General features: G+C 42.0%; 1 pseudogene across 1 annotated transcript; it reads left to right on the top strand.

Annotated features, from left to right (window-relative positions):
- The first annotated feature begins 11,974 nt into the window (after positions 1-11,974).
- On the top strand, positions 11,975-12,420 carry LOC308429198 (small ribosomal subunit protein eS24-like; annotated as a pseudogene). The gene has a single exon. The product of its transcript is annotated as a small ribosomal subunit protein eS24-like (transcript).
- Positions 12,421-13,988: the final 1,568 nt, after the last annotated feature.

Here is a 13,988-nt window from a genome sequence, read left to right as displayed (position 1 = left end):
ATCAGCTCTGTGGAAGTTGCACAACGGGAAAGTCCTGGTCTTGGAGTCTCATGGTTCCCCTGCCATCGTTGGAAAACACAGGCCTGTTCCGTATTCTTTCCTGAAACTTGAGCTCATTAGCTTCTAAGTAATGACCTTGATTGTCATAGGGGAGAAAGATATGACAAAACCCAAAGTGCATTTCTTTGGCCTACATGAGAAAGCTGTTTCCTAACGATGGAGCCCCAAAAAGCCCAAATAAATGTATTTACCTTCATAAGTTTTACTTAACAACGATGATGATACTATAATAGGTCTTTGTTCTCTCCTATTAGTGGAGAGAGCACCAACGTGACTCCTTTGTACTTTGGTAATGCTGAGGCTTCTGTGTTTGCTTTCCATGTGTGTCTCAAAGTGTGTGCGTTCCATGCGTGTGTATGATCAAACTGAATAAGAAGGCATGTTGTGTGGTTTTTACAGGCAGGTTTAAGGCTGCTGATGAGGTCCAGTATTAGAGCAGACCCTACCCCAAAACCCACTGCCACATTTAGCAACTGATGCCATTATATCAGAAGACACCTTCAGGACACCTGGAAAATGCCGTCGTGAGGTCAGAATGAAGCTCCAGAGTTTGGCTAAAGTGGGGAAGCAAGGGGCTTGGTTTGTCCTCAACTCTTGTCCTGTGAAGGGCTTAGGTCTCCTTAGATCACCTGGTGGACTCACAGTGTCCCTTTTTTTAAACCAGTAACATTAGTGACAGCCTCCTGGATGTACTGACCAATTGTGAATAGAGAATCAGGAACTGGGTGTATGTGTTCTCTCTGAGACCTCATAATGTCCTTTTTCAGGTTGGCGCCTCTGCATTTCATACATGAGGAAGCTTAGGAAAAGAGAGTAGGTTATTAAACAGGATCATGTGGCTTTCCTTATTTTTGTAAATCAAAAAAAAAAAAAAAAAAAAAAAAAAAAAAAGGCCAGATATCAGCAAATTCATGTGTGTCAACCACAGACTTCCCCAGTATCGAAATGAGTGGGCACTGATTCCAGACGAACACTTTGTGGTTGTGGAGGTTAGAGTTCATGGCAGGCTAACTTCCTTAGTACGGTCTACCTTATTCTTGAGATAGATTCTCACTGACCTGGAAGCTTCCTGCTTCAGCTAGACTGACAGTTCACCATACCTCAGAGATCCTCCTGTCTGCCCTTCCAGTGCTGAAACCACAGATGGGTGCTGGGGTAGAACTCGGGCTCTCCCACCCAGTTTCCAGTGCAGAGTTTAAACTCTCAACTCTCCCCAAAAGAGAATTTCATATTTATATCTCAGCTGACAGGAGCAGATAGGTAGGTAGGTAGGTAGGTAGATAAATAGATAGATAGGTAGGTAGGTAGGTAGGTAGGTAGATAGATAGATAGATAGATAGATAGATAGATAGATAGATAGATGATAGATAGGTAGGTAGGTAGGTAGGTAGGTAGATAGATAGATAGATAGATCTATACCTATCTCTTTGTCTACACACACACACACACACACACACACACACACATCAGTAGATTGCTTCCTTTCTTCTGCAGTTTCTGAATCCAACTTCTCCCTTTATTTGGGTCCTTGTGTAAAAGTTGACTAGAGTCAGACAGGATTGCCTGGTCTATGGCTATCTTAGTTGCATTGCATTGCTATGAAAAGACACCATGACCAGTGTAACTTATAAAAGAAAGCATTCAATTGGGTCTTGTGTCCAGTTTCAGAGGGTTAGTCCAATTGTCATAATGGAGGGAAGAAGGTCAGCAGGCCTGAAGTCATGGCACTGTATTGGAGTAGTAGCTGAGACCTCTAATCTGATTTAAAGTCTCAGAGAGAGAGAGAGAGACAAAGAGGGTGGGGGGGGGGGAGAAACTGGAGATACACCTCTTCTAACAAAGGCCATACCTGCTAATCTTTCCTAGACAGTCCACCAACTGAGAACCAAGCCCTCAAATATGGAAGCCTATAGGGTCCATTCTTATTTCAAATCACCACAGGGCCTTGTCTTGCCCTAAATTAGCCTGTCAGACTAATTGTTAACTCAGTTTCTCCACAAGCTGCCCACCCCGAATTACACACAGTGTGATTTACAATGGCACAGAGCCACGGCCTTATCCCCAGTGGCTTGCCACTGTGTGAGCCACATGCTGTCTTCCGTAGCCACTCTCAACATTCAGCTGTAAACTTGACAGACCTCTCCCACTAACACACTGCTGACCGATGTGAACTCAGGACTTGGATCAAGTGATTTTTTTTCTTGGTAGTTGAGCTGCAGACGGGTAAAAGCAAAAGCTCGGAGGTAAACCAGAGCCTCTCAGATCTGACAGCAGCATTACAAATGGCACCAGCCAGTCCCAACACTTTACAGAGTAGAAAACTGATACTGAGCCTTGATTTTAGGGCAAGCCTTCCCGTCAGCATGGACACGGGGTTGTAGGATTTGCAGTACCTCAAATCAGGTAAAGTCCTGGAAAAACCCTAACAAGTTGCCCGCTATCAAAGATGTGAAGCCTCAAACCGGCTGCCTCTCTGGACTGGTCAGATCTAAACAGGCCTCTTAAGATCACAAGCTGCCCAGCATGGCTCAAATGCAGTTTTATCAGGATGGCTCTGCACAGCAGCCCAGTTCTCCAGGCATGGGTGTGGATGTCACAGGGGAGCAGTCATAGTGTGCGCGTGACATGTGACTGACCAAACTCTTAGACTCCTGGACTGCAACATGTGAAAAAGCTGCTTACATGGAGTCTTGTCTCTCAAAATGAGGCTGTGGTCTCACGTGTTCATAATCCATAATGGGGCGGGGTGGCTACTGCTCTAAGTGGCTTCCTATAGCCTGGGAATGGAGAAGTAGGGAGACATCATGACACCCATGCTCCCCTGACTTCCTTTTTCACAAGTTTCATCATTCAGAGGTTTTGAGTCCTGCAATACTCAGTCGTCCTTGGCCAACTTTGGACTCTCCTTAAATGTCAAACCCCTCGTTTTAACAGTTTTCCCTGGTTTTACTTCTCTTTCTGGGCTATTTCACTCCCAGCCTTTGTTTGGCAGTTGTTTTCTGTCTCCATGGCCCCTTCTGCTTTCTGTGTTTCAAGATCCAGCCTCTCTCCTGAATCTTTTCCCTCCTTCCTACAGATTGAACAAAGGGAGGGAAAAGGGGACAGAAGACAAAGTGATGCCAAGGCTTTATGTATGTTGTATGTTGGCCTTATGTATGTTGTATGTATATATATATGTTCTCCTCCTTAGAAGCCTTTAAGATCTTCACAACCACCTGAACTCCATCCTTCTAAACACACTGGCCTCTTTTGTTTTTCTTTTTGAGATAGGCTGACCCAAATCTTACGGAGCTGGAGTGAGTTTGAACATTCCCTTCTCCTACCTCTGCCATCCAACTTCTAGGATTATAAGTGTTTGCCATGATACCTAGTTTATGTTGTGCTGGGGAATCAAACCCTGGGCTTCATTCTTATTAGCAGACTACCAACTGAGTCACATCCCCAGCCCCTAAAATCTAGGTATTCGGTAATTTGTCCGCATTGCCAACCACCACCATGTCCCTAGTGTCCATATAACAGATTTACTAACCTGACAAACTAACCTTGGATGAGGGAGTTGAAACCAGACCCAATAGCTTCAAAAATGAACCCCAACTGTGACCCACAGATTTAACACCCCTACTAGGCTAGCTTAACGTTTTAATGAACCTAGCCTTAGGGGAGATATTTTGGAGTTGGAAGAAAGGGAGGTGGTTCGGGGAAAGCCAACTGTGCTATTTTTGGGAAGAGGTCGGTGACATGGGTTGCCAAATTTAGCAAGGAAAAATATAGACCAGCCAGTTGAATCTGGCTTTCATCTAAACAACAAATACCATTTGGTACAGGTACATCCACGGATGATACTTATACTCAAAGTCAAATTTAACTGTACACAATCCCGTCTTTTATCGGCAACCCTATCACTTGTGCTATAGAGAGCCCTGCTCACTGTGGAGTTTGGGATGACATCCAAGAGTCTGGCAGGAAAAGAACGAGACCATTAGGGAGAGGACCATAGAGAACATTTTGGTGAAGTAGCTGACCCCAAAAGCTAGGTGAGCTGATGCAAGGGGGCATCTGAGGCTGTCCTGAACAGAATACTCCTGGAACTCAGCCAAGATGCAGGAAGACAAGTGTTCCCAGGAGGTTCCTACAACTACGCTGTCTGATAGCCACCAGCCCGGGACATTATTTTTAGGTCCAAGGAAGGAGTAGCAAGAGTTTAAAAATAAGGTAACAGATAAAGGAGGGTGGGGTGCATCCAAGGAGCTAACTCATGAAATTGACTGCGAGACCAGAAACCACAATTCATGGGCCTACTCCAGTCAAATTTGGGAATGGCTCATACTGACAGTCTTCTGTTAAAAATGTCTGTGATACCATGATTTCCTTTCACTCCTTCACAACAAAAGTAATTGTACTAGCTCCAAGAAAATTTTACTAGCTTAAAAGAAGAAGAAGAGGAAGAAGAAGGAGGAGGAGGAGGAGGAGGAGGAGGAGGAGGAGGAGGAAGAAGAAGAGGAAGAAGAAGAAGAAGAAGAGGAAGAAGAAGAAGAAGAAGAGGAAGAAGAAGAAGAAGAAGAAGGAGAAGAAGGAGAAGAAGAAGAAGAAGAAGGGGCTGTTCTGTTATCTGTTGTGTCTGTGCTGGACACACTGGTACACCCAGCATGTCACCTCCAGATCCATCTCTTTGCTGCCACCCTTCTCCCGCCACGGACATCTCTATGTCCTTAGAAGTTCTTAAGTCCAGTCAATGGTGGACTTGTACAAGCATTTGGAAGGCAGAAAATCAGAAGTCTAGAGTACTGTTGTGTGTATCCATTAAAATGCTCACGGTTGAGCCAGGTATAGGGGTGACATGTGCCTTTATTGCCAATAATTGGGAAGCAGGGTGAGTGTATGTAAATTCGAGGCCAGGCTGCTCTCTATAGTGAGTTCCAGGACAGCCAGAGATATGTAGTAAGACCATGTCTCGAAAAAACAAAAACAAAAACAAAAAAAAAAAAAAAAACCAAAACAACAAAAACAGAAAAAAATTGCTCTGAGTTCAACAACCAATAAGATAGAAACATGAATTTTTTTCAACATGATTGTATAATCTCATGTGCCTTATGATTGACAGGGAAATCCTACAGACAGAACCACTAATGGTCAAAACGATGGGACTGTTCTCGGCCATTATTTGTCAACTTTTACTGCACAGAGTGTAGGCTGTAGTTTGATGGGGTTTAATATGCAGAAGGCCATTGGTTCAGTTCATAACGACGCCCCCCCCCCAAGGAGCACGACTATAAAGAAGGAAAATGTGTTCTATACATGTGACTATCATGCTCTCGAACTGAAGACTCAACTGAAAAGTTCATACACAGTAAGACAATTTGATAAAGCACGAAGAATTAGTACATAAACACCAATTAGTCTCATACTTACACGAAATAGTATTGCTTGTCTGGCAACATAAGGAAGGCCTTACTTAAGTAGCAAGAACAACAAAGGCGGTAAGAACCTAGAAATGGGTCAACAGGACACAAACAGTTCTAGCTGAAGAAAACCAAAAGAAAAGCCAAAGAACCTGAAAGTCTCAGATAAGCAGACAGACAGATATTGAATAAGATATTTTAATGCTTAAAATGTCACCTCTCTTTAAATGAATATTTTAGCATGATTCCAATTAAAATACCAATTTATTTTCTTTTTATACTTGACAACATGATTATTAAATATATTTTTAGAATGAGAGGGGGAATCTAGGGATATTCTTTTGTTTTTGTTTTTTGAGACACATTTTCTGTGTTTAACTCTGGCTGTCCTGGAACTCGCTCTGTAGACCAGAATGACCTCCAACTCAGATCTGCCTGCCTCTGCCTCCTGAGTGCTGGGAATAAAGGCTTGTGCAACCGCGCCTGGTTGCCAAGTGCGCGCTGAGTGTTAAAAGTCACTTACCTTCTCAGGGACCATAGCCTTTAAGTATACTACAGACTGTGGTCACTGGTTTTCTTGTCTGTTTAGGGCTATGGGGACCTAGTTTTCTACCTTACATATTTCTGTATTATGAGAAAACCCATTCGTGTCCTGAAAGATCTATGTGACTCAAAATCTAAAAACTATTTTAAAAATTAAAAAATTTGGGCTGGAGATACAATTTAGTGTTAGGGAGTTTGTCTAGTCTACAGAAGGTCCAAGGCCCTAAGTTCCATCCTCTGTGCCTTACAAGGTAAACAAATATATTCAACTATGTGAAAATGTAAAGTCAAAGTTAAAAGGCACATGAGGAAAAGTGTTGGCTCATATCACAGACAAATCATTGATATCCTTCGTATTAAAAAACTTCTAGAAGGAGCTGGAGAGATGACTCAGCTGTTTAGAGCATTGGCTGCTCTTCCAGAAGTCCTAACTTCAATTCCCACATGGTGGCTCACAACCACGCAATGAAACCTGATTCCCTCCTCTGGTGTACCCAAAAACAGAGCACTCATATACATAAAATAAATAAAACTCTAAAAAAAGACTCAAAAAAACCTGCTAGAAATATTGTAAGATTAAATACCCTTTGTACACAAAACATTACTAGGAAGATGAGATTAAAATTTGACACTCCAATAGAAAAATAAGTAATAAATATTTCTATATCTACTAATATATTCTAAAATCTGTCTTGTGGGACTACAAATTAATGCTATTCTATGGGAGGCAATTTTGCAAGAGCCATTAAACTAAAAGACACATATATCCTTGACTCAAACCCTCATAACTAATATATCATATGAGTGTGCTTGACACAATGACTTGCTTGATTTAACCATTGTATATATATATGTGTGTGTGTGTGTGTGTGTGTCAATATCACAATATGAGCACATACGCATGTATATTATTAATATGTATACATATAGATGTATATATGTACACACATATGTTTATAATACACATAAGCATATATGTACACATATGTACATATACATACACATGTATATAATACATATATGCATGTATGTGCACATATACATATACATACAAATACACACATACACACATATAAACATACATATATACACATACATACACATATGTATATACATGCACACATGTATGTATGTACACATAAACATACATGTATATGCATGTAAGTATATATGTATATATAATGTATATATATGTACAATATCACATTATAATCATAAATATACACTATTGTTATTCATCAATTAAAAGTAAACCTTTAACTTAAAAATGACCAAGATAACAGCCATTCATAAAATCATTACTTACAATAGCAGCATTGTGAATAACACAACATGTATTAACATGAAACCAGTCCAGTGAATCATTACTCATCAGAGGAATAAAATATTATCCAGTGATACAAATGAAATATGTAGAAAGAGAATTAAGGTGTGTTATATAACAGTCTAAAGTTTAGAGCATCATAAATATGGTTCAAAATTAGGTAACATAGGGCTGGGGATAAAGCTCAGAGTGGAATGTTTGCCAAGCATGCATGAGGTCCTGGGTTCAGTCCCCAGCACTGAAGAAATAAAACCTGTCTTCAGACCAGCAAAGGCACTTGCTGCTGAGCACAAAGCCCAATTCAATCCCAGGAGTCACGTGGTAGAAGAGAAGTGATTCCTCCGAGCCCAGGGCTCCCTCTGGTCTTCATGGCCATGCTGGGGCACATGTACACATATGTTCTACATAGTAAGTGAGTATAATTACAAAAACTTACAATACAGTTTGGAAAAAACACAAGTTGTACGACAGTGTGCACTGGAAAACCTTCTCTATTTCAAAAACACATTAGCCATGTTATTAGTGTTTTTATAAATATTTCCAAGAGCAGCCATGGTGAAGGTAAGGAGAAGGGAGGAAATCTAGAAAATGAAAAATAGAGTTTGGAATCCTTTTGAGTAGTGCACACGTTTAATTTCAGCACCTGGGAGGCAGAGGCAGTTAAATCTTTGTGAGTTCAAGGCTAATCTGGTCTAGTGAGTTCCAGGCCAGCCAGGATGATGTAGAGAAACTCTGGCTCAAAATAAAACAACAAAACAAAAAAAAAACCAAAAAACCAGAGAGCATCTCCTTCTCAAGACTTAGCTTCTTTGTATCAGAACATGTCTTAGTAGATGGGAAAATGAGGTTTTGTAAATATTTATTAACAAAAAGATACACAAGATTAGATTACACTGACTCATCATTTCAACTAAATACCAAGGGCTCTTGCCAACCAGGAGTTGATATTTTACATTTGCTCTAGTCAGAGGCAGCAAAACTGTGTTTACATAGCAGCTCCCCCCCCCCCCCGCCCCATCATAGGAGAAGCCTTAGAAGTTGGCACTTTACTCATCCGATCCTCTGACTCAGCTAACCTGCATCCAGTGTACCCCGTAAAATGATGGAAAGTAAAGCCTGGGGAGATAAAGGACAGTTTCCCGCTCTTGAGGAGCTGAAGTCTTAGCCAACTCCCTTATTTTGATCTTAGGAGTCACTGTGTATCTCGAGCTCAGATGAGTGTTTTGTTGTGAAATGTTTTAAATTTATGTGTATGTATGTTTGTATGTGTCTGCATACATGCCTGTGAGTGTCTGCAGAGGCCACAAGAGAGTAACACATCCTCGAGGACTTGTGAGCTTGCAAGTGCTTGTGACCCATGTGGGTACTGGGAACTAAACTTGGGTCCTCTGAAACAAGAGCAAATACTATTAATTGTTGAGAGATCTCACCGATCCCCAGGGGGCATTTCTTTTTATTATGTCAAATAGCATGCATTTGCTTGAAACAAACTAACTATTTTGCATTCAGGGTTTGGCAGTAGTCTAGCATTATTACATCAGTACTTTTTACAGAATAAGGTTTTATTTTCCCCCCTTCCTTTTCATTTGTATTTACTTTTGTGTTTCTTCGTGTATACATATGTGCACAGGTGTGGGTTGTACATCATGACATGCAATAGAGGTCAGCAGACAACTCTTGGCAATCAGTTCTCTCCTTCCACTAAGTAAGTCTCAGACATGAAACTCAGGGGGTCAGGTTTGGCACCTTTACCTGTTGAGCCATCTCACTGGTCCAAATTCGGTTTTCAAATAGTCACGACAGGACTTGTAGCCGCTCTTCCCTTTTATAAGTAATTTCTAAGGCATTCTTAGCCTCCTGACAGCTTCCATTTTATGGTTCAGGAAGCCTGTCAGTGAGATTGGGCAACTTTCCCAGGATCACACAGCCAAGGAACCAAACCCAAGTCTGCGCTTATATTTGCTGCACCATAACACCCAGCAGGGTTTTTCCAAATGTAGGGAGAAGGAAAGAGAGATGGCTCAGCTGTTAAGCCCACTGGCAGCTCTTCCGGGGGACCTGGGTTGGATTCCCACCCACCCACCAACCATCTATAACTCTCCAGTCTCAGGAGAGTCTGAAACTTTCCTCTGGCCTTCCCAGGCACCAGGCATGGCACACAGACGTACATGCAGGCGAAACATTCATTCATACATGTGGAGTTCTAATTTTCCTCCTTATATCTAGTTGCCTTTTATTCTCAATGTAACCTCATCTTTTCTTTGAACTCCTCTGCTCCATTCCCTTTACCTGCTCATTCCAAGTATTTTATGTCTCTATAAGGTTTTATTATTATTGTAGTTTTTTAAGTACCTGATTGTTCTTTTGTGTATGTGTGTGTGTTTGCATATGCACAATCACTAAGATGTGTGGAAGCCAGAGGTGGATGACAGATGTCTTTGTCTCATTGGACATGAAACTCACTGGTTCCGCCAAACTAGCTAGCCAGCAAACCCAGCAATCCTCCTGCCTCTGCCTCCCCAGTACTTACCAGCCCTAGCTTTCATGCAGATCAAACTAAACATTAAACTCAGGTTCTCACATCACCTGGTGAGTCATTGCCCTGACCCCTGGTGGCTCTTCTAACTACATTGTCTCTCTTACAGTGCACGCTACTTTACCCCTTCTCCTTGAGCCTTCTGAGAAAGTCTATTCTCTTTTTTTCTCTTTGTTTGTTTACCTATTTATTTTGAGACAAGTTCTTGTTACTCTGGGCCAAGCAGGCCTGAAATGTGTCATTCACTCGTCTTGGCACAGTTTGCTGAGAGTTGGGCTTACAGGAGTGCACCACCACACCCAGCCAAGGCCCTAGTTCTTTTGTGAATTATCAATTCATAGTGCACTCAAGAGTGGATGTAAATGTGACATCTCAAATATGAAATTGATCCTTAGCAAAAGAGACAGAGCAAAGTGCTGAGATCAAATCTGGTAATGACTCGACGTTGGCTTTGAAGACTTTGGACTGTGGAAACAGACTGTAAAGAGTGAACCATGTTCCTTGGATTGATATTCTTCAGATTAACCTAACAATCAGAATCACTAACAATCAGATACAGTGATTCAGAGGCCGCTATGATTCCCATTTACGTATTTGCAGATTTGAGGCAATGGCAGAGGTTGATAAGCAGCAATCAAGGCAGGAGTAAGATCTTGAAACTCCACGAATATGGTTTCTTCTGCTTCCCTAGTGGAGTTTCCCATTCTGTGCCCACCACAATAAATAAATATATACATACATACATACATACATACATGCATAAATACAAATGCCACACAGAAAAAAAAAGAAAAGGAAATAAAAGTAAATTTATGAGCATCTTAATTTGAATTTCAACATGAAAAACACAGCTATTATAACTTTATTACACCCAATAGCACAGAATTACGCTTCACCCTTCAAATTATGTCATATAGTAAAGGGTCAGGGACAAAATTATAGATCATGAGCCCTGTGGTGTTTAATTATTCACAAAGCACTGAGATGAATTTCATGGCCTAGCCTGATGCAGTGAAGAGAGCAAAGGTTTTGGACTGAGCTAACCCCAGGATTGCACAGGAAGGGAACTCTGCCTTGGAACTTTAGCTCAGTGACTGAATCATAGAACTATGTGACCTTGGCCAAGTTCCCCGAGTCAAACAAACTAGACTTTATCACCTGGGAACGGCCATTTCAAAGATTACTGATGGCAAATTAAGGCACCAGGATGCAGAGCTTTAGTGAAAGTGCTCAAGAAGGTCAAGGCGATCAAGAACCCTTCCCAAGGCAAACACAACTTCGCCAAGTCAAGTGTGAGAAGATCTGCTGTTTGCATCTGGCCTTCCAGCTGGAGTGGGCAACTGAAAAGACATATTTACTGCTGCTCATAGCTCAAGCTTCTCAATAGCCTAGGTCAGGCAAATTTCAGTAAGAAATGCCTTCATAATGTTCCTTTTCAGAAGAGAAAAAAAGGGGGGGGGTGGAGGGCGGACAAGACAGGCGGAAACGTCTACCTTGTCAGTCGGTGTTGTCACAGAGTTCACATCCCTGTGTTGCTGTCTGTTGTGACTGGGACAGCGTCTTGCAAGGCTAGCTTCCAAGGTGCCATTGTCCTGGCTCAGCCTCTCAAGTCCTGGAATCACAAATGTCGACCGGCAAGTCCGGCTCAGAAAATGTCTACCCATCAATACCATGGGCCTCTTTAAAAGATAAAACTTCTAGAAGGGCTCAGCGTGTTTGTCACTAATCTTCAACTTGATCTTAAGACAGAAAGAACTGATTTCTGAAAGTGGCCATCTAGCCTCATGGGACGTGGTGTTGTGAATGTGTGTGCATGGATACACATGTACACAATAAATAAAATGCAAGGTGACACTGGAGAGAGATTGTAGGGTAGTTAGAAGGTAACTTGAGCCAATCTGATGAAAACTGTTTATTACAATGATAGTCTGCCAACAGGTGCAGGATAAACATGTTCTGATAGATGCCATTGTACATGAAAGAGTTAGCTATTGATATACTTAGCCATATAGCTGAATCCCAGTGATGCTAAGTAAAAGAACTTAGATTAAAGAGAGAGCATGTGCTCTTTTCCTCCTCTGCAGCTCCGGCACCGCAGCCATCGTGAATGACTCGGTAACCATCCGGACCAGGAAGTTCATGACGAACCGTCTGCTTCAGAGGAAACAGATGGTCACTGACGATCTTCATCCTGGGAAGGCAACGATACCGAAGACAGAAATTCGGGAAAAGCTGGCCAAAATGTACAAAACCACACCAGAGGTCATCTTTGTGTTTGGATTCAGAACCCACTTCGGTGGTGGCAGGACAACTGGCTTTGGCATGATCTACGATTCTTCAGATTATGCAAAGAAGAATGAGCCTAAACACAGACTTGCAAGACATGGCCTTTATGAGAAGAAAAAGACCTCCCGTGAACAGCGAAAGGAACGCAAGAACAGAACGAAGAAGGTCAGGGGGGCTTCAAGGCCAGTGTCGGTGCTGGTAAAAGGCCAAAGGAGTCGATCTGCGGTGACTTGATGTTATGGAGTGATGTGACTTCTGAGAAGGCCAAATAAACTAAAGAGCTTCAGAGAGAGAGAGAGAGGGAGGGGGGGAGAGAGAGAAAGGAGAGAGAGAGAGAGAGAGAGAGAGAGGAGAGAGAGAGAGAGAGAGAGAGAGAGAGAGAGAGAGAGAGAGAGAGAGAGAGAGAGAGAGAGAGAGAGAGAGAGAGAGAGAGAGAGAGAGAGAGGAGAGAGAGAGAGAGAGAGAGAGAGAGAGAGAGAGAGAGAGGGAGCATATTATAAGGTTCTGTTTATGGCATTCTAGAATACCAGATTAAGCCATAGTTACCCAGTAGACACCTGGGAAGGCAGGCAGGAAGAAGCAGGATTGAAATTGAGCCCAAAGCAGATGTCTTACCCTGGATGTGGTTCAGTGGAACCACTTGTGAGACAGCTGGGAGGCCCCGAGTTCGAACCCCAGCAGCACAGGAAGAGCACATCTCTGGGAGGGACCATTTATTACTTTGATTGTGGTAATGGCTTTATTGGTGTGTGTAGGGATCTAAGTGTACTTACCAAATTATGTACTTTAAATATGTGTCATTTATTGTAGGTCGGATAGATCTCAATTTAAAAAAGAAACAGTGCCTTGCATAGGTTAAGGCCCTGAGTTTAATTCCTAGAACCTAAAAAGAAAGGAATGAAGGAAAGAAATTATGTCAATTTTGCATAAAATAAAGAGGAAGCTCTGGCCCTCTATGAGAGTGGATCTGGGCAATTGTGATTTTTTTTTTCTGGGCTGTTGGGCTTTAAAGATAAAATCTATATTTAACTCAAGTTCCTCAACCCCCACCCTGCCCCCACCAGCAGGCTAGTACTTACTAAATATTCAACTGTTTTTTAAAACAGATGATATATTATCTGAACACTTTTTGCCTGTGTTTTAAATGTTTTTAAAACATCAAAATGGTTCTAAATAACTTTCCAAATGAACTTTTTGGAGTTTTGGAGACGCCCATAGCTCACAGTTTGTCATCACACTTAAGAACGTTGGACACGTCCCCATTCCTGCCATCCCAGCACTTGGGAGGCAGAGACGGGAAGGTCTTCTTAATAAGATGCTGGTCATAGCTCCGAAGTCAGACTCGGCTCGAAGACAAAAACCAGGAGGAAGGTGCAAGACAGCGCCCAGCTCCATACTGCTCCAGCGCAGAGAAAAAGTGCTCTCTATAGGCCTCAGTTTCTCAGTTCCAAAAAAAAAAAAAAAAAAAAAAAAAAAAAAAGTGTGTTTTTGTGGTGTGTGTGCCTACCTTTCTGAATGTCTGTGTCTATGTGTGTCTGTGAGTCTGCTTGTGTGCACACAGATAAAAGGACAACTTTCGGGAGTCTGTTTCTTCCTTCCTAGGCATGGGTCCTGGGGATTGAACTCGGGTCTCAGGGTTATCAGCAAGCACTTTTCCCCACTGAACCATCTCACCTACCCTTTCTAGTTGTTCAAGGAATAATAATTTACCTATGTCTTTTTTTTCCCCTTTTTTCAGAGGCTCAAAATGAACCAATTTGTATAAAGCACACGATCCACAGTGACCACTAAATTATTACTATCCATGGGTCTACAGGTCCACTATGTTTTTGTTTTTTGT

Source organism: Micromys minutus (assembly GCF_963924665.1).
Source record: "Micromys minutus genome assembly, chromosome: 13".
Classification (NCBI taxonomy): Eukaryota; Metazoa; Chordata; class Mammalia; order Rodentia; family Muridae; genus Micromys; species Micromys minutus.
This window is presented reverse-complemented; position numbering and strand designations above follow the sequence as displayed.